The sequence below is a fragment of the Tenrec ecaudatus genome, chromosome 12 (genome assembly GCF_050624435.1).
Source record: "Tenrec ecaudatus isolate mTenEca1 chromosome 12, mTenEca1.hap1, whole genome shotgun sequence".
NCBI classification, from domain to species: Eukaryota; Metazoa; Chordata; class Mammalia; order Afrosoricida; family Tenrecidae; genus Tenrec; species Tenrec ecaudatus.
The window spans coordinates 107,254,158-107,277,073 of record NC_134541.1 but is presented as its reverse complement, the minus strand read 5'-3'; the positions used below and the strand labels follow the sequence as shown (position 1 = coordinate 107,277,073).

At 49.7% G+C, this 22,916-nt stretch overlaps 1 protein-coding gene across 1 annotated transcript in view; it reads right to left on the bottom strand.

Moving 5' to 3' along the window:
* The window catches only part of TFAP4 (transcription factor AP-4), a 40,791-nt gene extending 27,401 nt beyond the window's left edge, over window positions 1-13,390 (bottom strand). Inside the window, exon 1 of the mRNA XM_075564352.1 lies at window positions 13,310-13,390. The gene's annotated coding sequence lies outside the window, so the exon portion shown is untranslated. The remainder of the gene's footprint in view (window positions 1-13,309) is intronic.
* Window positions 13,391-22,916: the final 9,526 nt, after the last annotated feature.

Here is a 22,916-nt window from a genome sequence, read left to right as displayed (position 1 = left end):
TATTTAATGGAGTATTACTCAGTCGTGAAGAGAGATGAAGGCCTATTCCCTGCCACAACATGGATGTTCCATAAAAACACAATGCTGTCTGAAAACCAAAATTAAACCAAACACACAGTGTCATCGAGTAGATTCTGACTCATTGCTACCCTATAGGGCAGGGAAGAACTGCCTGTTAGTTTGTAAGACTGTACTCTTTACAGGAGTAGAAAGCCTCATCTTTTCTCTGGAAGAGTGGCTAGTGGTTTCGAACCGCTGATTTTGTGGTTATCAGCCCAATGAGTAACCCTCTATGCCATCACAGCTCCTGCTTCATGAAAAGTCGCGGGTAAAAGGATAGCTAGTGTAGACTCTCAAGTCTGTGAAATATACACAAATCACAAATGTCTGGAGCAGCTTTCTCCATCGCAGCCAGCGTGGATGAAGCCAAAGGCCCACCAACTGATGAATAAATGAAGTGTGGTATGAAAAACCAAAGCCAAACTGACTGCCATCAATTCCGATGCACAGTGATCCTGTAGGGCTGAGCAGAACTGCCCAATGGGGTTTCTGGGGCTGTAAGGCTACCATATCTTCCTCCCAAGGAATGGCTGTTGGGCTTGAACCACCAACCTAGCTAGCAACCCAACGCGTACGCCTATCGTGCCACCAGGATTCCTTAATTTCAACTGTCCCTGTGGGATACAGAAAGGTTTTCCCCTGGTTGTCTGCTGCTCGCTAGCACACGGTGGGCACTCGGCTGCATAGAAGTTCTCTACCTGAGGGCATCAGCCATCCCGAGCAATCAGATGCTTGTTTGTCCCACCATAAGTGGGGCACACTCCCTGCTGATAAAGATGGTGGATTGTTTCCATGAAGGAGAGCCCAGAGACAAGGTCTAGCTAACTCAAGGATAACCAAGGTTAGGCTGCCATCTTGAGTCTAGGATCGGCCCATCTTGTCACATGTGTACCCCTAGTTCATCCTCTTCCTGTTATGTATGTGGTTACCTGTAACCAGGGGGGTTTGCATGCTCCCTAAGGATAAATAAGCCTTGAATAGAAATATATTCCCTCCCTCCTCCCTTCTCTCTCTGCACGGACTTGGCTGCTGAAACCATGGCCGTCCCAGAGGTGAGCAAACTACCATGAAGCGTGTTTGACTCCTTTATTTTATCTTATCTCTATCTTCTATGACTTTGCGGGGATTTGCTATGATCTTTATATATTATCGCTGTAAAGTTGCACCTAGGAACCCCACTCAGTTGTTAGAAGCTGGTTTACTATAACAATGTCCCCATGCAAAAAGGCAAACTCACTACCATCAAGTCAATTCACTACCCGGCGGGACAGAGTAGTGCTGCCCTGCAGTGCTGCCAAGGCTGTAAGCCGTTACAGAAGCAGACTGCCTCTTCTTTCTCTGCCACAGAGCAGGTTCAAAACTACCAAGCTTTCAATTAATGACCCAGTGCTTTAGCAGCGGCACCACCAGGGCTCCTTCTCATAGCCATACAATGGTAGGCATGAAGTAGTGATACCTGTTACAGTGGAGGTGGAGCCGGAACACACTATGCTGACTGAACAAAGTCAGAAAGGAAGTGTCAAGCACCAAGGGACTTCAACAAGGCCCAGGGGGACAAAATGTCATTTTCTTAGCAGTTCGCTTGCTGTGAGCTTTGGAAGCCCCTCATATCGTAAGATCCCACTAATATGTAATGCCCGGAATAAGCAAATAGACACAGAAAACAGAGTAGCAGTTGCCTAGGGGTGTGGGAGGTACCCTGATGGCATGGTGGACTGCGACCTGCAGTTTGAAACCACCAGCTGCTCCGTGGGAGAAACACAGGGCTTCCTACTCTTATAAAAAGTTACAGTCCCGGCAACTGAGAGAAACAGCTCTACCCCGTCCTTGGGGTTGCTACGAGTCAGAATCAGCTCAATGGCAGTGGGTCTGGTTTGGTTTGGTTTGGTTTGGTTTGGTCTGGTCTGGTGTTGAGGGGCAAGGGAAGCACTCCTCTAGTAGCTTAGTGTGTTATACACTGAGCTGCCGCGAACCACAAGTCCATGGTTCAGACCTGCAAGCTGTTCCAAGGGAGGAAGATGAGGCTTTCTACTCCTCCAGTTACTCTCAGAAATCTGTTCTAGTTTGCCGTAAGGGGTGTTGTGAGTCAGAATAGATTGAAGGGCAGTGAGTTGAGGAGTGACAGGGCGGCCCTAGATGAAAAGGGTTAACCAAAGGTTGGCAGTTCAACCCACCAGAGGTGCCTTGAAGCAAGGCCTGGCAATCTGCTTGAGAAAGGCTAGAACACCCCAGGAGTCAGTTCTACTCGGGACATACTGGGCCACCATGATTTGGGGTCCACTTGCCGGCAGCTGGTTCGAGGCTGGGAAGAAGGGGAATGACTGCTAATGCAGGGTCTCCTTTTACGGTGATAAAAAGCGTCCTGGAAGGCGACTGTGGTGATTGATGGTTGCACAACTCCATGAATACACTCAGAACCACTGCCCTGGACTCTGTAAAAGGGCCATCTTTGCGGCATGTAAATTACATCTTAATCTGGGAGAAGACATGCTCAGAAAGTAAAGCTGCCGTAGGATGTCCTTTGACTTCTGGGACTCTGTGGTTTAGTAGACAAGACCAGACGCACGCAAGTACACTCTGGGCACAAGAATGGGGCCTTGCGGTGGCCTGCAAGGCTAGAACAGCTCACTCCAAAGGCCTCTCTAGGTGGCAGGTTTGGGCTGAGATGTGGACAGCCAGTAGTATAGGACTGGTAGGACGGACAGGGCCAGTCCAAAGCTGAGTTAAATCCCAGGGTCACACGCTGGACCTAATGCTCTACTCTTCCCTAGAATATTCTAGGAGGTGCTTCACTTGGTTCTCCAATTTCTGTAAAAACCTTGAAAGAGGCCTGCCCACCTTCCCTCTAGAACTTTCCCAAGGTATCTGGTGACTGGGTACAGGGTGTTCTCTTCTGGGAAACCCCAGATCTTGGGGCACCCTCACCACTTTCCCTCAGGGACCCCAGATTCGAAGTATATGGATTAGCCATCAGAGCACCTCCCTCCTGACGTCAAATGACCAAATGAGGCTGCAAATGGGGGCTCATGGTGCAGGGAGGTGCTTGCTGTCCAGGGGCTGGCCTGTGCCTACAGGATGGGCAGCTGAGGCCATGACTGGGACAGGAGTTGTAATCTTTGCCACTTACTCCCTTCCTGGCTTTCCCTGCTCCACCAGCTCCCCATGGAGTCCCCTGGCTCTCTCCGAAGAGAAGTCTAACAATACAGAACTCCTTGGGAGAAAGAGAGAAATCCTGGTACAGCACTTCACAGCTAAGCACAAGGTCATTCGTTCGAACCCATCAGCCACTTCTTAGGAGACAGATGAGACAGTCTGTTTCCATAAAGATTTGCAGCCCCAGGAATCTTATAGGGCAGTTGTACTTTGTCCTACAGGGTCCCTCTGGGTTGGCATCAAGTCAATGCCATGGTGGGTTGGAGTAGAGAGAGAGGCTGCTGGGCCAAGGCCTATCCTTTCAGTCAATAGAGTGGATCTCAGCATCAGTCATGGGGGAGGGGGCACACCATTACCCCTCTGCATGCTCAGCTGACTCCCAGCAGGCTCCGAGAGACTGAGCTTTCCAGGCTTCTTGAAGGCACTTCACTGCAGGCGAAGTTGGCACATGGAGCTCCAAGGGGGCACAGTGCCTGCAGACTCGTGATCAGATCTAGAGCAAAACGTCAGGGAGATAGGGGTCTGCTACACTGGCCCTGCCGTCGCCCACTGTGTCTATTTAGCTGCTAGGGTGGCTACTGCCCCAGACCCAACCAGTCAGACCCAATCCAGGCCTGAAGGAGACAGGCCTGGGCCTCCCACAGTTGGCCATAAGAAAAGAGGACACAAGCGGGGTGTTGTCTTGGAGATCCCCCAGGAGGAACCTAGCCTAGAGTCAGCAGGCACAGAGGACACTGGCCCACTGGGGGGTGATCATGTCCCTGTAGCTTTTCAGAAATATGAGCTGAGAAGTAACAGAGCTGAGTATACAGAGCTCATGCTTGCCTCTCTGGCCCTGGGGCTGGGACATGGCTGAGAAGGGGCCTCCCTCACCCCCCAGATACCACCTGAGTAGGGACTCTGGAGCAGGAGGGTAGGGGACAAGTGCCTCATCTCCCCTTCAAGCAGCTCAATGGTTCCGTCTGACCTGTCTGACCTTCAGACTTGGCATCTGCCTGCAGGACTCCCTCCCCTCCTGGAATCCAACATCCAGATGTCAGCATGAGGCTGCCCGTGGTACCACATGGCTCCTCTGAGTGAATCAGCCGCATTCCAAAGGTGCAAAGGCAGACACCACTCCCTCCCTCTCAGCCTGGGCTGTAGACTTCCTCCCCAGCCAGACCAGGCTTTGGGCTTCCGTTCAAGATACTCTTCTGGAGCTGGAACAGAGAGAAAGAGGCAGCACCAGGGCCAGGAGACACCCGTCCCTGCTCTTGCCCTAACTGCGCCAAACACTGGCCCGCCCAGACTCAATGCACCCTCTGGCTGCTATCAATATATATATACAGTTCCCCACCACTCTGGGGAACCAAAACCAAAAAATTCACTGCCATCAAGTTGATTCTGACTCAGCAACCCCATAGCACAGGGTAGAATTTCCGAGACTATACGTTTTTAGGGGAGTGGGAAGCTTTGTGTATCTCCCAACTCTCTCCGAACTGTTGACCTTGCAGTTAGTACCCCAACTTGTAGTCACTATGCCACCTGGGCTCCAAAATAGGACAGGGTCAGTGAGAAAATGTGGAACAGAAATTGCCATCGCAAAGGAGATCAGACTGCCCGCTCTGATAGGACTGGAGGAGCCCCTGAGACTGTGGTCCTGAGATACCTTTCAAGGCTGGCACTGAACCCACCCCTGGGATCACATGGCAGCCAACGGACAGGCTTCTAAGTGAACAATAGCACCCGCAGTTACATGCTCCTCCTCACAACAATTTACCACAGGGACCAACAGACCAACAACTGGCCCAAAACAGCTCAGAAGGCAGGAAAAGATGGGCCAGTGGCCATGGGAAACCCAGGGAGAAGTGGGAAGAGAGCTGTTACACTGGGGCAATCGCAACCCAGGTCACAGGAAAAAACGTCCTACGCATTGCATGCAAAATTAATATGCTTTGTAAATTTTCACCCAAACCACAATAAAATATTCAAATATATACATATACTGTATACACTCAAGTATATGCTGAGTTTTCCAGCACATTTTTAATGCAGTTTTTGTGGTAAAATTAGGTGCCTCTCAGCTATTCGGTCACCTTATACTCGAGTATAGATGGTATATTCATTAACTCAACAAATACTCACTGAACACCTACTATGTGTTCAATAAGAGCAGCCCTTGCCCTCTTGGAATGTTCAGTATAGAAGAGCCAACAAAATCATGTTCACAGACACAAACTAATTCCAAGTTACATATCAGAATGGCAAAGCAAAGACACAAGGGGAAGTTAGATGGCAAAGGGGTTGGTTTTGAGGGGAGGAGAGAGGCATTTGTTGGGAGGCCTCAAGGATGAACAGCAAGCCTTCTATTACTAGTTCTCTGCAACTGCTTCAAGAAAACTGGAGTGATATTTTAGCCCCAAGTCACTTTAGAAGCTCTTGAATCATCCTCCTTCTAGCAGCATGAAAGTGGGGAAGGGCACTCAGGTTTTTGTTTTTTACTGTTTTATTGAGATACAATTCACAAACCATGCAATTCACCATTTTCAAGTGTACAATTCAATGACTTCTAGTCTATTTCCCCAGCCCATTTTGAACTTTGTCATCATCCTTAAAAGAAACCCTGAACCCATTAGAGCAAGCCCCTGTATTCTCCCTCCCCTGGGGCCAGCCTTCAATACAGCCTCTATAGAGTTGTCCATCCTGGAGAGTCCCCATAAATGGAACGAGACTGGAGGCATGACTGATTTTTCACTCAGCTCACCATTTCTGAGGTTCATCTATATCAGCATGTATCAGTGCGTCCCTCCTCCGTTTTCTAAGGAACACTATAGACATAGCAGGCCATGTTTTGTTTATGCCTCCATCAGTGGGCAGATATTTTAATTCTTTCCTCTGGGGCTAGTATGAATAGTGCTGCTGAAAATATCCATGTCCAAGTTTCCACAAGGGGCCCCGGTCTCCATTTTTCCTGGGTATACGAAGGGCTACCCAAATAAATCCGGAATTGTGCTGGGCAGAGCCGAACTTTCATAGTACACATTTCCCCACTGGGTGAGCAACTCGCTCTGTGAGTGCACCCAGTGGCATCATCTGGGAATTCTCTCTGGTCACAGGGAAGTTTTTTGAGTTTCACTCAAACCTTGTTTTTTTGTGATAGCCAATTTAAGAGAATAGCGTGTGGCTGTGAAATTTCGTTTCCTTCTTGGGAAAAATGCTGCAGAAACTGTTGTGATGTTGAACACAGCTTACAGGAACAGCACTATGGGAAAAACTCGAGTGTACAAGTGGTTTTCTCACTTCAAAAGAGGTGAAATGTCTGGGGAAAGAAAGTACTACCCTACATGTTGATACCATATATTTCCTGATTCTATGAATAAATATGTGAGAGTGCATGTATGCCTCCTTAAAAAAAAAAAAGGTGGAATGTCAATTGATGACAAATCTCATTCTGGATGTCCTTCAACTTCCCGAACAGACGGGAATGCAAGCTTTCTATTTAGAGGTTCTAAAAAGATTGTGTCCAGTGTGTGACCAAAAAAAGGCCTTATTTGTGGCAGACAGGAGACTGGTTTTGCCACATGCACCTACTCACGCAGCCATCTTCAGTGCACCAGCTTTGGGCAAAAAACAGCATGCTTCTCATGCCCCACATGCCTTACTCACCTGACCTCACTCCATGTTACTTCTTTTGTTTCCTCAAATGAAGAGGGACATGAAAGGACAGGAATTTGATGATGTAGAAGAGGTGAAGAAAAAAACAAGGGAGGTGCTGTCAGCCATCCAAACAGACGAGTTTGAAAAATGTTTCAAAGAATGGAACAGCAAATTTAACCGATGTAGTAAATGCAATGGAGAATACTTTGAAGGTGATAAGGTGGTTTTGTAAAAAAAAAAAATTAAGTACATAGCTTTGGGGAAAATCCCAGGTTTTATTTGTATCCCCCACCCCTACCCCCATACACCTACAATTGCTAGGTCTAGCAGTGACGCTCTGCTGAATGTTTTGAGCAACTACTAGTCGGTTTTCCAAATGATTACAGCAGCCCTTTACACTCCTACCAGCAGTGCAGGCGTGTTCGTTTCTTCAGCACCTCAACCCTTTTGATCATAGCCAGTCTAGTGGCTGTAATGTGGTGCCAAGCTGCCATCTGACTTTGCTACCATAGACTGAGGCCCAATAAAGAGGGCTCTCAGCCTTGGGGCCTCCAAGACAACCATGTAGATCCTCTTCTGGGGTCCTTTTCATTTTCAGCCCAGGTCGTTGGGAGAGCTGTGGATGATGGAAAGACATCCGGGAACCAGGCTGTGTAATGCTCACAGAAAGGCTGGCAGGATCTTGGGAGACTGGGCCTGGGTGACCCAAGGGCAAAGGACAAGGCAGATGACCTCTCCAGACTGCACTTCCACCCCTCCATGCCATCCTACTCCCGACTCTGATGAGTCCACAGCCTTTTAGCCAAAGGGCCTGCTTTGACCCACTTTTTCCTCCTAAGGGACATACCCCAACTCAAGTCAATTCAGCTTCCTGGCCTTCTACAAATTGAGGTGGGTGGGGAACAGGGCTGGGGGAGTCCTGGGTATACTCCCTCAAGGTGGGGAGGGGAGAACAGGGGCTTGGACAGCTTCCTAGAGAAATACCTCCACAAGTCTGTGTTTCCTTCTCTACAACAAAATGGAAGCTCCAAGAGAGCAGAGCTGCCACTGCTGCTGTATCGCCCAGTAGCAGTGCTATAAAGTTCGATGACAAAGGAACGAACAGTGTTTGTTAGGCATTAAAATCTCCCCCTGTCTTCCAGACATGCATTGGAATCCTAACCTCTACACCTGTGGTTTAAATCCTATTTAGAAATTAGGTTTTTGTAGTATTAATGAGGTTTCATCAGTGCAGGGTGCGAATTCTAAATGTTGCTGAGTGATGTGAACCAAACCCCAAACCCAAACCTGTGGAGTCATCCGACTCACAGCCACTCTGCAGGACAGAGAAAACATAGGGTTTCCAAGGCTGTCAACATCACAGGAGCAGATACCACAACCCCCCCCCCTTTTACGCCCCCTAAAGAGCTGCTGGTGAGTTTGAAGGCCCGAGCTTCAGGTCACCAGCCTAGCAAATCTCCTCAAGTGATCCAAGGTGCAAAATCAACACAGGCAGGCAAGATGACCTGGGGCAGACAGACACTCTCTGAGGTAGCCCAGGAGCTGTGAGGATGGCGGATCACTAGAAGCTGACAGAAACCAGGAAGGACCCCTCCTACTCCCAGGGGCCTGAATTCGGACCTCTGGCCTCATGAATCTGGTAACAGATGGTCCTGCGGCACTTCTGTCACAGCAGCACTAAGACACAGAGACAAGTAGAGAAGAAGTGAAGGAAGAAAACTGAGTTGGGAGTGGGGTTGGGCAGTGAGGGACACGGAGAAGTAGCCAGTATGTGATGACCAACTAGGTCTAGAGTCAACCCTGGCCTGAAGTCCATCGCTACCACTTCACAGCTGTATGCTCTTAGGGACTGCTTTCAGAAAACTCACTGCCATCAAGTCGATTCCAATTCATGGCGACCTTAGAAGACAAAATAAAACTGCCCTGTGTGTTTCTGATACTGTCTTATCTTTACAGGAGCAGACGGCCTTGTCTTTCTCCCATAGAACCACTGGGAGTTTCAAACTACTGACCTTGCAGTTAGCAGCCCAACACACAACCCACTATGCCACTAGTGCTCCCTTTGGGGACTGTAGTGGGGAGAGAAGGGATTGATTACATGATATGGTTCTAATCACTGTCCTTGTGATTCCTTCCGGATGACTGGTTGGGACTGTGCCAGTGTGAGGTCCACAAAGGGGACTGGATTTCTTGTTAATGGTGTAAATAAGGTGCGTGGCACCCTTGAGGTAGAATCATGCAAATATGGTATTCAACTCACTGCCACTGAGTGGATTCTGACTCACAGGACCCTACAGGACAGGGCAGACAGCCCCTGAAGGGTTCTGAGCCTCTGTTTTATGAGTGTTGAAAGTCTAGGGCATTAGAACAGACTCCAAGGGCAGAGGGCAGGAAGATGAGATAGGGAGATGAGAATGGTTGTATTTGAAGAAGTAATAAGCAGTCGGTTTCTGGCAGGCAAGCCTGGCTATTCAGAAAACAAAACAACCAACCATTTGTTGTGAAGTCATCTCTACGTATAGCTATCCCAAGTGTGGTTTTCAATGGTTGACTTTATGTTTTTAAGTTGATCACCAAGCCTTTCTTCCAAGGAACTTCTGAGTGGACACAAACCTCCAACCTTTTAGTTAGCACTGAGTGCATTAACTGTGTAGCCTACCCAGGGACTCTCTGGCCACTCAGACCAGACCATTTAAAAGACCTGGCCCTTCAAATTCTTCATCAGACTGTGAGCTCCAAAAAGGCCCCAAAGAGCCCCAACCAGCTAAACTGGGAGGCCACTTCCTCTCAAATCAGTCTGTTTTGAAGAACTCCAGCAGGTGACCTCAGAAAGCCCCTGAAATGCAGGCCTGGTGTGCACAGAGGCCGCTGAACCAGGTGTCAAGGTTGGTGGACTCTTCTAGATGGAGGTAGTGTGTGTGTGGGGGGGGGGGGGTGTCCCTGGTGGAGACCCAGAGGGACTTAGGAGCTAACAGAACCACCATACAAAGATGAACTTGCTGTCTGAGGAGGTGAGAAGGGGACTCTGGCAGAGCTGCTGGTAGGGCTAATTCAGACAAGGGAAGACTCTGGCTGACAGACTGCCTGGCAGTGGAAGACCTGGTAAGGGCTGTCACGTATTCTGAACAGGGGAGGGCTCACCTCCTGGGGACAGTGTTCCAACAGAGCTAGAAATGTGCTTAAATTCAGTCATGGAAGACAATTACACACACCAGGATGTCATCCCCAGGCAGCAGCGGCTGGAAGGCTCACAAATGGGTTCCTCCTTGTGGCTGCCTGGCTGGGAGGTCCAGGGTAGTGGTTGTTAGCGGGTCATATGATCAGGAATGCAGAGCCCTGGGAGCTGACCCAGAAATGCTAATTTGGCACATACAGTTTGAGCACCTGACTAGACTGGAGACTGCTTATAGTCTGGAGTGGCCAGTTCAGTGAACAGTAATGCATTGATGGTGACTGGCTGCCTTTAGTCGGGGCACACAGAGGTGATGCAGAGGGAACCAACATCTCATCTCTGGTATTCTACCCACATAAAGAGCCCCAACTTCAACCCCACCCTGAGCCCCACCCTCCTCCCCACAGCCCACCTAGTCAAGGGGCTGAAGCTCCAGCTGCTCCCTCTGAGTTCAAAGCCAGGGTGTGTGGATGGACCCTTGTGGCACTTAGTCAGGAGCTCCAAGTTCAAGGGCACATGGGCTCCAGATACCACCAGCTGGGATGGCACAGTCACCGACCTGCTCTTCCCCACATCATCTACTGTTCTAATTCTACCAGTCCCACCCTGAGAAGGAACCCAGTGATATGTGACAGATGCAAAAACATGGGGATAAGGCCCAAGGACTATGTGGCTGAAAAAAGAGAACGGCAGAAGGTGTCTTCCAGCCCCTCTGGGAATCATCCCCTCTACCATCTCAAAGTTCCTGTTTGTGTGTGTGTTTTGGGAAGGGGTGTCTCTGAAGAAGGAATACATTTCAGGAAGCAAGTTTAGCCAAACACAGTGCTTCACTTCTGCTTGGGTGGGTCCAACAGAGCCCTGGTGGTACTGCTGGGTAAGCATTGGACAGCCAACCTCAAGAATGGCGGTTCAAACCCACTCGTCAATCTGGGGTCAAAATTGAGGGTGCATGCTCTTGTAAAGATGTAGCCTTGGTAGTTTTACTATGAGTCAGAATCGACTTGATGGCAGTGTTTTTAGCTTGGTTTTTGGAGGGTGGGTCCAACGGGTCCTGGTAGTGCAAGTGGTATAAGCACTGGGCTGCTAACCAACAGGCTAGTGGTTTGGTCCCTTCAGCAGCCCTGAGGGGAAACATAGCAGTCAGCGTCTGTAAAGATTTACAGCCTCAGAAACTCTCCAGAGCAGCTTTTCTCTGCCCTCCAGGGTCGTTATAAGTCACTCAGTTTGGGGTGAGTCCATTTGAGGAATAGGAGCTGAGTACTCAGTCAGTAAAGTGAAGCTCTTTTGGATCCTGTACCACCAGTACTTTAGACTGGCTGTACCCAAGAACTGCCTCTTGGGGTCTTATTTCAGGTCTCATCCTCAAGGCCACGCCAGGAAGCTCGGCCAGATTGGGGGAGAGGGTGAATTCTAGAAACAGAGAAGCCACAGTACAGCAAACAGAGCTTCAGGTGGCAGTCGGATGCCCACTGCAGAGCTGTCTGTGCACACTTCCATCTCACTGGGCTCCCTGGGAAGTGGGTCGATTTTCCTCCTTCTGCCTGATAGCCTTGCTTCTGTTCCTGCTCATCCTCCCCAGCTCCTGCCCTCAAAGACCCGACAACATAAACCAGCTCCCAAGGCTGGAGGGGTGACAAGCAATTCCCCAACAACAAAAAAGGTCTCCCGGGAGAAGAAATACCGGAGAAGGTTCCAGCCTCAGTCAGCCGATTCTTGGGCACTGACTTTGACTTAGCTGCAGGGCCCAAATTATTGAGCGTGCACTCCAGCTGCCTGGTTTTGCAGCAACAGGCAGCAAAGAGAGCTGTGCCGGCCCCCCCTTTGTGTTAGACACATAAGACAGAGCTCTCACTGCCTGCCCTCCAACTCCTGGAACTCTGAAGGAAACTGAAGCACCTAGTGGAGGGGCCTAACTTGCTCAAGATCACCAGCAGTCTGCAGAAGGAAGCTGGCTCTCCTGGGTTGACTGCAGGCCATGAGGTCAGTGTGATCTTGAGCAAGTGAGTTGTCCTTCCTGGGCCTGATTTCCTCCAAGATAACAGGAGTTTCCACCTTCCCTGCCCAAGGGCTGGCTGAGGTTGGATGAGCTGGCAGGCATCAAGAATTTACAGATGCCTGGTGCCTGGCACTTGCTGAGAGCCGTGGGCCACCATCATACTGCTGTTCAATACAGTTGAGTTGGCGTTTATCTCACAGTAACCCTACATGACAGAGCGCAATTGCCTGTCAGAGGGTTTCCAAGGCTGTCGCTTGTCCAAAGCAGGTCACCAGGGGTTGGGGCGGGAGGTTCCAATCACCAACCTTTCCATTAGCAGCTGGGAATTTTAACCACCGTGCCACCAAGACTCCTTGAGCCAGGTCAACCCAAGACCATTGTTGTCATTCAAGGCAATCATGTAGGTTATGATTCATAGCAACCCTATATAGTGGATTAATGCTACTTAATAGGTAGTAGAAGGGCAGGGGAAAAAACAGAGGAAGTCCCCTAACAAGGTGGACACAACAAAAGGCTCCAGCAGAATGGCCATTGTGAGGATGTTGCAGGACCAGGCAGTACTTCCTTCAGTCGTGCATGGGGTCACTATGGGGTAGCTCGTGCTCAAGGGCACCTGACAGCAACAACCTAGGGTTTCCTAGGCTGTGATCTTCGTGGAGGAGTCCAGGTGGTTTAGTAGGTTATGTGTTGGGCTGCTAACCACAAGGTCAGCAGCTCAAAACCACCCCCAGCCACTCCTCAGGGAAAAGATGCGGCTCTCTACTCCCTTAAAGAGTTAAAGCCTTGGAAACCCCAGAAGGGCAGTTCTACCCTGTCCTGTCGGGTCACGATAAGGCTGAGTTGATTCAATAGTCATGAGTTTGAGCATCTTTATGGAAGCAGGTCACCAGTGTTCCTACTGAGCACAGCACCATTAGATGGGTTCCATTCACTTTTTATGCCCCTCACTCTTGCCACACCAGCCTCAACTTTCCCTGTCTGGCGTGTTCTTTCTGGAATGTTCTTTCCTGAGTTCCTCACATGGTTTGCTCCTTCACGTCCCTCAAATGTGGCCTCAAAGGTCACCCTTTCTGGGACAGCCCTGGCCCCAGTCACCAACCTAGTCTCGTACCTTCCATGCTCTGCGTTCCCGCCTTGGGAGCGGCCCCACCTGTCACCGGGCTAGTCTACTCTGTCTCGCCCTGGCACGTGAGCTGAGGGAGACTAGCCCTCGCTGGAAGCCCGCGGGCTCGGGGCCGCGGGGACTCGAGGGACTCGGGGGTCGACGGCCGAGACACACAGGGCAGCCCTACCTGAGCCGGGGCCGCGGGCGCCTCCCTCAGGGCGGCTCGGGCGCACGGCCGCCGAGGTCACGTCCGGGGCGCGCAGGCCGGAAGAAGCCCCCGCGCGGCGCCGAGAGGCGGAGCGTCCTCGGCCACGCCACGCCCCCGGCCGGGAGCCAGAGGCGGAGGCGGAGTTGGAGGAGCTGGTGCCGCCCCGCACTTCCGCTCCGTTCCCACCCCCACCGGTCATTCATATTCATGAGGCGGGCGAGGGGCGGAGCCCTGGTCTGCCGGACGCCCCGCCCCGGCGGAGCCTCAGGCCCCAGAGGGGCGCCCCCGGCTTCCGCCTCGGGGAGGGAGTTTCCACTTGGTCACGACTCAAAAATGTCTCGCTCCGGCTCCTCCGCCCCCTTGTCCCTGCCCTGGGGGCCTCCCCTCCCTGGGGAGACGAGAGGAGCGAGGTCAGGGGAGGGATGGCCCCTCCTTCAGACCCAGGATGGGGGCCAGACCCCTCCAGTCTTGAAATTAGCGCTGGTTCTCATTATCATTCTTTAAAAGCATAATAGTTTTCCAACTGAGCCATCTTTTTGTGCCAGGTCTTTATAGGAACGACCTCTTTTAACCATTCAGTATTCCACCTGAGATTGATATGCCATCATTCCAGGTTTTGTTCGCTGGAGTCCATCCGGACTCCTGCTGACCGACTGACGGACACTGTAGGGCGGAGTAGAACTGCCCGGCAGCGTTTCCTAGGCTGCTTTGTCTTTCTCTCATGAAGCAGCTGTTGGTTTTGAATCGCCAACCTTTGGTTATAGGCTGAGCGCTTAACCAACGCACCACGTAGGTATGAACCAGAATTGGCCAAAGAAATTGGATCCCCATACTCAGTAGTCTAGAAATTCCCATGATCACACAGCAAAGTGACAGTGATCAAGACTTGAACCCAGGACTGAAACTGACTCTGGCTTTCCTGGAAACTTGTTCCCACTGGAATGGGGAGGGCCATGAGCTTGTCTCCCCAGCCCCCCTCCCTTTCTGGGAATGGAATGGAGTCTATTTAAGGGGGTTGGCTGAGGGAGGAGCCCTGGTAAGGTAGTGGTTACCAGTTAGGCTGTGATCTGCAAGGTCCACAGTTCACTGCAAGTTCAAAACCACCGACCGCCAGACCGCCCCTTGGGAGAGAGATGGGCTTTCTGCTCCTGTAAACTCACAGGGCAGTCTTTGTCCTACTGGTTGAGGGGTGAGTTTGAACCCCCGGATGTTTGAGAAAAGCTGTGTATTGGGGAAAGCAACGGATTCCTTTAAAGCAGCGGTTCTCAACCTGTAGGTCTCAACCCCTTGGGGGTCAAATGACCCTTTCACAGGGATCGCCTAATACATCCTGCATATCAGATATTCATATTACCATTCATAACAGTAGCAAAATTACAGTTATGAAGTAGCAACAAAGATAATTTTATGGTTGGGGGTCATAAAGAACTGTATTAAACGGTGGCGACATTAGGAAGGTTGAGAACCACTGCCTTAGAGAAACCGGCTGACGGCAGATCCACTTTGCCCTATAGAGCTGCTGGGCGTCAGATGGGAGTGAGTTTGGTTTGGGTTTGGGGGAAACCAATGCACAGAGGCAGGATTCGCTGCAGGGTTTTTGTGGCCCGGTGCACAATGAAGACACAAAACCCCTTGATCAACATCTATTAAGAATGTCAAGAGTGATTTTCACTCACTGCCATGAGTTGATTCCAACTCATAGTGATCGTATAGGGCAAGGTAGAACTGTCCCTGTGGACTTCTGAGACTGTAACTCTTTCGAACTGCTGACCTTGCAGGTAGCAACCCAACACGTAACCACTGTGTCACCAGGGCTCCTATGCCCAGTGCAGGATACTTGTGTAAATGATGAATCCAGTCCTGATGAAGGAGGCTCTCCTAAAAGGCAGAGCGGCCATCCATCATGGAGACCCAGGCTTTTGATGTAACCCCACACTGAGATTCTTACCCCCAGCCTGGCATCCAGGGCCCAGCCTCCAAACCTGCCAGACCTGGAAAATGAGCCTTTAGGGACCTCCAGACAGGTTTCCTGGAGGTCAGGTTAATCTCCAGACAGGGTATGTCCCAAAGCTGAACCAAGCCTGCTGGGTCCTTGAGGCCAGCCTCCCTCTTCTGAGGACTCTCAGCCCTGGACCTGCACTGGCAGGTGGCGCTAGGCTGTCCACACCAGCCCAGCACGGCAGCCTCCCTTGCTTGCTGGAGCAGGGCATGAGGAGCAGCCAGGCTGTTTCCCAGAATAAACACCCCGCCCAGACACAGCCCCAATCCTGCAGCACAGCAGACCAGCGCCAACAGGGAGAGGCACTCCCCAGGCCAGGCCGCCACCACAAGGTTAATAAGTCACCCTGACCTCACTGCCTCCATCTCTCCTTCCTTGTGTCTGGGCCCAGCTCACAGTGGGATGCAGGCTTTATTAATAACAATAATCAGGACCATTTGTGCCTCTCTTCCTCCCCACCGCCCCAGGGAAGTTCCTTGTGTGTGCTATCTACAGAGCTTGAGGCAGCTGGGGATAAACACTGGAGACTTGTCATTTCCAAGACAGGGAACCTGAGATTCTGATGTCTTGGTCAAAGCCAAGGGCTTGAGTTTAGGGTCTGGCCACCATTCATCCGTCCTGCTCCCCTTCATCGGTTCTACGTCTTGCAATCTGGGTCTTGAGGTTCACTTTGTTATGTGACTTTGTAGGGTTCATTCTGAACTCCAAGAAACAAATCCAGTGACACTCATCTATGTACAAGAAAGAACTTTATACCAAGGAGCATCTTTACATCAAGAAGGAGCCCAGTCCAATTCAACTCAAGCCTGTGGTTCCAAGGCTCGCCAGGCCCTCTCCAAATTCACGTCGGTGCGGGAAGCAGGGAGATCACAGACCAGTGGGTGCAGAGTCACGTGGATCCAAGGTCGGTGGAAGCGCAGCAGGATGCTGGCAGCTCTCAAGGACAGGCAGGCGGCCCACGTGGGGCCACCGCTGGTGGCAGACACTCAAAAAGCCCTCAAACCTCCCTCCCATCGAGTCAATGCTGACTCATGGTGACCCCTTGTGGGTTTCTGAAACTGTCACTCTTTACAAAAGTAGAAAGCCCAGTCTTTCTCCCTTGAAGCTGCTGGTAGTTTTGAGCTACTGACCGTATGGATTGCAGCCCAGTGCATAACACTATGCCATGAGGGCTCAACCAGGGCAGACACAGTCCCGGTGGAGTCCCAGTGAGGAGGAAGGTGAAATGAGAGAGAGAGGCAGCTCCCAGAGTCCTTCACTCTCATACAAAAGGCCATACCCCAAGGAGGTGTGATCAAGCTACCACTTGATTGACAGGTTTGACTCCACCCCTAGTCAGGGGTATCTAGTTGACATAAAATCATCCAACTCCCACAGTCTTCATCAAATCCATGGCAGTGGGCGAGCTGAATGGAGTCCCTCGTTGGGGCAAACAGTTAACACATTTGGCTGCTAACAGAAGAAAGGTCTGGTGATCTAGTTCTGAAAAATCAACTTTGGAAAATTCTGTGGCACATCATTCTGCTCGGAAACACCTGAGGCCACGATGAGTCAGAAGTGACTCTCTCTATAGCAACGGGTGGCTTACTAAGCATCTATGTTGGGTATTTACAGTGTGTGTGGATGGGGGGGCGCTATATCCCCTCAAGGTACTAACAGGTGAGGGGGATCTCCATTGCACTAGACTAATGGGTCTTCTTGAAAACAGGTATGGGTGGGATTCAATACCTGGCCTAGTGCATACAGTATGCTCTAATAAAGCCAAACTGACTGCCATCAGTTTGATTGCGACTCCTAGAGACCCTATAGATCAGCAAAAACTGTCCCTGTGGGTTTCCAAGAGTGTGACTGTTTATGGGAGTAAAAAGCCTGTCTTTCGTCTGTGGAGTGACTGATAATTTCGAACTACAGACTTTGTACTTAGCAGCCCATCACATAACCACAATACTGCCAGGGCTCCTAGTGCATGCAGGAGACCCTCAATAAATATTATTGAAAAAAATATTACAGAAGTGAGCTGCTGCACTTTTCTCCTAAGGAGCTGCTGGTGAGTTAGAACTGGAAACCTTCTGGTTAGCAGCTAAGCACTGTAACCACTGCACCACCAGTGGCTTCTAATGCAGAAGAGCTTAATGAACATCGATTGACTTAAGGAGATGTTCATCCAGTGTATACTGATGAAGGATTGGGGGACCATCTCCAGCTCCTAACAGCCTATGAGCCACGTTGATGAAGCAGCTCCTCAGTAGAAAATGCAGCAGCACACTTCTGTAATATCGGGTGGCCTCCTCTTCACACTCATGCTTTCAATCATCTGTAGCCTAGGGGAGGTAGCTGGGATCTGAAACCTGAGATTGCTACTAGCTTAGAAGACCTTGGCCAAGTGACTCCATCTTCCTGTGCCTCAGTCTCCTCTTCTGTAAAATGAGGATCCTAAATGAACCCACCCTTAGGCTGTTATGAGGAGCTTTAGTGGGGTAGAGTTCAAATCTACCAACCACTCCTTCCCAGGGAGAACAATGTGGCTTTCCACTCCCATAAAGAGTTACAGTCTTGTAAACTCACAGGGGCAGTTCTTCCCTGCCCTACAGGGTCAGTCTGAGTCAGCAGCAACTCAGTGGCAGTGAGTTTCATGCGTTTTCAGACTGGTAAGAATCTAAGGAAAGAAAAGCACCTGGTTCAGAGAAAGAACTGGTCCAACTGAAAATCGAGGGTCTCTCGTTGGGTCTGCCAGGCTCCCACCTAAGGACAATGGTGAGGACGGTGCAGGACCAGGCCGGCAGTGTTTCGCTCTTTTGTACGTAGGGTTACTATGAATCAGCGCTGACTCGATGGCACCCAACTGCGACAGTTGGGTTTGCCCCGCCATGATTCCAGAGTTCTTCATTCTTGGTGGCTATGCGGCTGTGATGGTTAGGTTTGAGGCTAGCTTGATGGTACCTGTGTGGAGGTAAGGGTAGATCCAGTCTATCTGTCAGGTCACACCAGCCTGAGGATACCTCCTTGGGAGGAGGCGGGGCTTTTTATAAGAAAGATGCTAAAAAGTTCCGTCTCTCCTGCCCCTTTTAGCCTCCTTGCTTGCTTGTATTGAGTGTCAGGCTCTGGGCTTGGCAGCCCGTGAGACCTGCAGACCTTGGGAGCAGTGGCACTTTGCTATGTGCCTGCACCCACCGCCCTGTGATCGCTCAGCTTTTTGTTTTGCCTTCCTGCTTCATCCCCTGGCAGCTGTGTGAGTCTGAGAGGCTCTGACTAGCGAGACCCATGGACTTGAGTTGATATAAAATCCTTTCTTATACATAGGTGTGTCACTGGTTTGGGTTCTCTAGATATCTCAGCCTAACATAGCCATCTCTGAAGCGCTCGGGAACTGGCTGAATGTATAGCTTTACTGACCACCCAAAGGGTGCCCTCTTGGTCCTGAAATTGATAACCATATGTCAGGTTTAAGGAGGCCTCCTGGTAGTGCAGTGATGTGGGGCTCGCCTGCTACCTGGAAGGTAGGTGATCCAAATCCACCAGCCTCTTTGAGGGAGAAATACATGCCACCTGCTTTCATACAGATTTACAGCCTGGTAAACCCTTTGGGGGCTGTTCTCCTCTGTCCTCTAGGGTCACTCGGCATGAGCATTGACTTGGAGGCATGGGGCTTGTTTGGGGGGTTCTGTTTTAGGTAAAGCATGGCACATAGCTGATTGCTAGCATGCATTTAACCCCCCCACCCCCAGCCCCTCAAAACCCAAACTATCAAGCATTTCTCTTATTAGACCCCAGGTACACTTTCACTTTTTGTCTTTGCATTTGAAACTGCATTCGTGAAACAACCTGCAGATGACTGCTGCTTTAACAAATGAAAGAAGACTTTTAAGCAGATGTGGACATTGAATAAGGAAGACTAAAGAAGAATTGGTATATTCGGATAACAGTGCTGGCAAAGAATATTGAAAGTACCATGGACTGCCTTAAGAACTAAACCACCTGTCTTGGGAGAAATGAGGCCAGAGTGCTCCCAGGAAGCAAGGATGGTGAGACTTCATGTCTTGGGGAATTCGAGGGGCAGAGGGAAAGAGAAAGGCCCTTGACAAGATGGATGGACACAGTGGCTGCAACAATGGGCTCAAACAGAAGCACAATTTGAGGACCGCACAGGAGCAGGCAGTATTTTGCTCTGTTGTACCTGAGGTCACTCTGCGCCTGAATGGATTCGGCAGTACCTAACAATGGCAGCAAGTGGAGGTGACTGTCCTAAGTAGGTTCAAAGGCACGGATTTCACAAGCCCGACTTAAATTAGCAGTCACAGTGGAGCTGTGGCGAGAACCACCCAAAGTGCCACGGAACCAAGACCCTGACTCCTGTGGCCTGCACTGTGGCCGGACATCATGGCCTTGATTCACCCTGTGCTGTGGACTGGCTGTTTGAGCCATTAGGTGTCAGGATTTCTTCTGATGGCCTCGTGGACTTGATCAATGAGGATAACTTTATAAATCTGCCTATGGAATCTTCACCAACCTGTAAGAAGTCAGGCCTCTCAGGGGTGAGGGGCTCAGTGGGATCTGACTTGCACCTCAGCAACAGAATGAAGCTGGCTTACACCATGACAGGCAGGTTTGCCATAGGTCGCACCTCTGGGCTCTGGGTGTTTGCAGCCACCAGGATGCAAGGGAATCCAATAGATGATGTAATGCCGCTTGGCTGCAGAAGCCCAATCTGTGTGTCTTGTTGACCTGGGAGAGCAGCAGTGGACCCATAGCTCCTGGATATACTTGTAAAAACTCAGCAAAGTTTGTTTGATGGTTGCCACCAGGTGGAAAGACTGCCCCTGTGGGTTACTGAGGCTGTAAATCTTTTTTTATTGTTATTTAAAACTTTTTTATTGGCACCTAATCCACATATCATACAATTCAGTCGTTCGTTCAATCATATCAAGAAGAATTGTACAATCAATCTTAGAACATTTTTGCCCCCATGGTTAAATCACCTTTAAAATGAATTGTGTAATCACAATAAGTTCTAGTGCTCCCTCCCCCTTCCCAAAGTCCCCTCATCCCCAAATCCCCTCATCCTCCTTATCTTCCACCCCCACCCCCAACCGCCCCTATAAACTCTTACACCAGTTATCTCTATGCATCCACTACTTCTGTGCTTCACAAACTGGGAAACCCAACAGAAACAATAAAAATCAAAATAAGGTGATAAGGATAAAATAATAACATAAAGATAAAACTACAAATATGAAAGAAAGACCACCTTCAATATTTAAAAAGCCAGGGAATAAATTTTTGTCATGGGACATGCAAGAGATACTTGTACCTAGAACAAATTTGGGTTGAGTTAATAGTGAGGTCAGCTGACCTGCAAATCTTTACCAGAGCAGAAAGCCTCATCTTTCTCCCTCAGTGCTCCTGGTGGATTTGAGCCTCTAACCTTCTAATTAGCTAGCCGATGCTAACCCACTAGGCCACCAAAGCTCCCCAAAGAGTAGTGTTCTTTTGTTTGAATCATTTTATTAAGGGCTCATACAACTCTTATCACAATCCATACATACATCAAATGTGTAAAGCACATTTGTACATTCATTGCCCTCATCATTCTCAAAACATTTGCTCTCCACTTAAACCCCTGGCGTCAGCTCCTCATTTTCCCCCTCCCTCGCTGCTCCCCTCTCCCTCATGAACCCTTGATAATTTATAAATTATTATTTTGTCATATCTTGCACTGTCTGATGTCTCCCTTCACCCACTTTTCTGTTGTCCATCCCCCAGGGAAGAGGTTATATGTAGATCCTTGTAATTGGTTCCCTCTTTCCACCTCACCTCCACCCTCCCAGTATCGCCACTCTCAGCACTGGTCCTGAAGGGATCATCTGTCCTGGATTCCCTGTGTTTCCAGTTCTCCTCTGTACCAGTGTACATCCTCTGGTCTAGCCAGATTTGTAAAGTAGAATTGGGATCATGATAGTGGGACGGGGGGAAGCATTTAGGAACTAGAGAAAAGTTGTATGCTTCATCGTTGCTACACTGTACCCTGACTGGCTTTTCTCCTCCCCACGATCCTTCCGTAAGGAAATGTCCAATTGCCTACAAATGGGCTTTGGGTCTCCAGTCTGCATCCCGCCCCCAACATTCATGATGATTTGATTTTTTGTTCTGATGATGCCTGATACCTGTTCCCTTCAACACCTCATGATCACACAGGCTGGTGTGCTTCTTCCATGTGGGCTTTGTTGCTTCTGAGCTAGATGGCCACTTGTTTACCTTCAAGTCTTTAAGACCCCAGATGCTATCTCTTTTGATAGCCAGGTTCCATCAGCTTTCTTCACATTTGCTTATTCGCTCGCTTTGTCTTCAGCGATTGTGTCAGGAAGGTGAGCATCATGGAATGCCAGTTTAATAGAACAAAGTATTCTTGCATTGAGGGAGTATTTGAGTGGAGGCCCAATGTCTACCTGCTATCTTAATACTAAATCTAAACATATATGCACATACATCTATTTCCATATCCTCATATATAAATGTACATACCTTTATTTAGACCTCTATAAATGCCCTTTACCTCCTAGCTCTTTCCTCTATTTCCTTTGATTTTCCTCTTGTCCCATTATCATGTTCAGCCTTCATCAGAGTTTCAGTAATTTCTCTCGGTTACATTACCTTTGGTCACACCCTACCAGGCCTCTTACACCCTCCTCACCACTGATTTGGATCACTTGTTGTTCCCTTGTCCCTGGGTTTGTTAACACCACTACCTTTCCCTCCACCTCTCCCTCTCCCATGTCCCCCCGGACCTGTCAGTCCCGTTGTTTTCTCCTCCAGATTGTTCATCCAGCCTATCTTATTTAGACAGACTTGCAGAGATAATAATATGCACAAAAACAAGACAGAGCAAAACCAAGCAACAAAAGAAAACAACAGCAACAAAAAGCCAATGACAAAACAAAACAAAAAAACCCACAACACAACAACAGAAAAGGAAAGCTTGTAGTTAGTTCAAGCACTATTTGTTGGCCTTTAGGAGTGTTTTCCAGTTGAGTCTGTTGGGGCGCCCAGCCCTGGGCCCAAAGTCTATTTTTGGTATTCCCTGGGGACTTCGCTGCTCTGTTCCCCTTGCTGTTCTGTTGCGCTCCCTTAGTGTTTTGCCTCAGTGTGGTGGGATCATATTGGGCGTAATTCCTCCAGTGTTGTCCCCTGTAGGGCTGTGGGTCAGTGAGGAATGTCATGTCTCCTAGTGGGGCCCAGCCATGTGGTCTTCTCTGTGGATTGGCTACTCTGAGCAGGAATATCATCCTCAAGGCTTGGTGAGCCAAGATGTGCTCCACTCTCTCTTCCTCCCCCTTCAATGCTCCCGTGTGTTCTGATCAGACATGTCCCTGTCCCGGAGCTGCAGATTCAGTGCTGTCTCTGATATACATTCTTCTGGGGGGTGGGGTGGGTAGTGTTCTTATTCACCATCCTGAGAGAGAGGGACAGGAATCAGAGCCCAGCAAGTGCTTCCTACAGGCCTTGGGTTTGGAGTTCTTTCTGGAAGTAACGGATTTGTCCATAAAAAGGGTTTATGTTTGTGTGTAAAGAAACCAACTCTGGGAAAGGCTA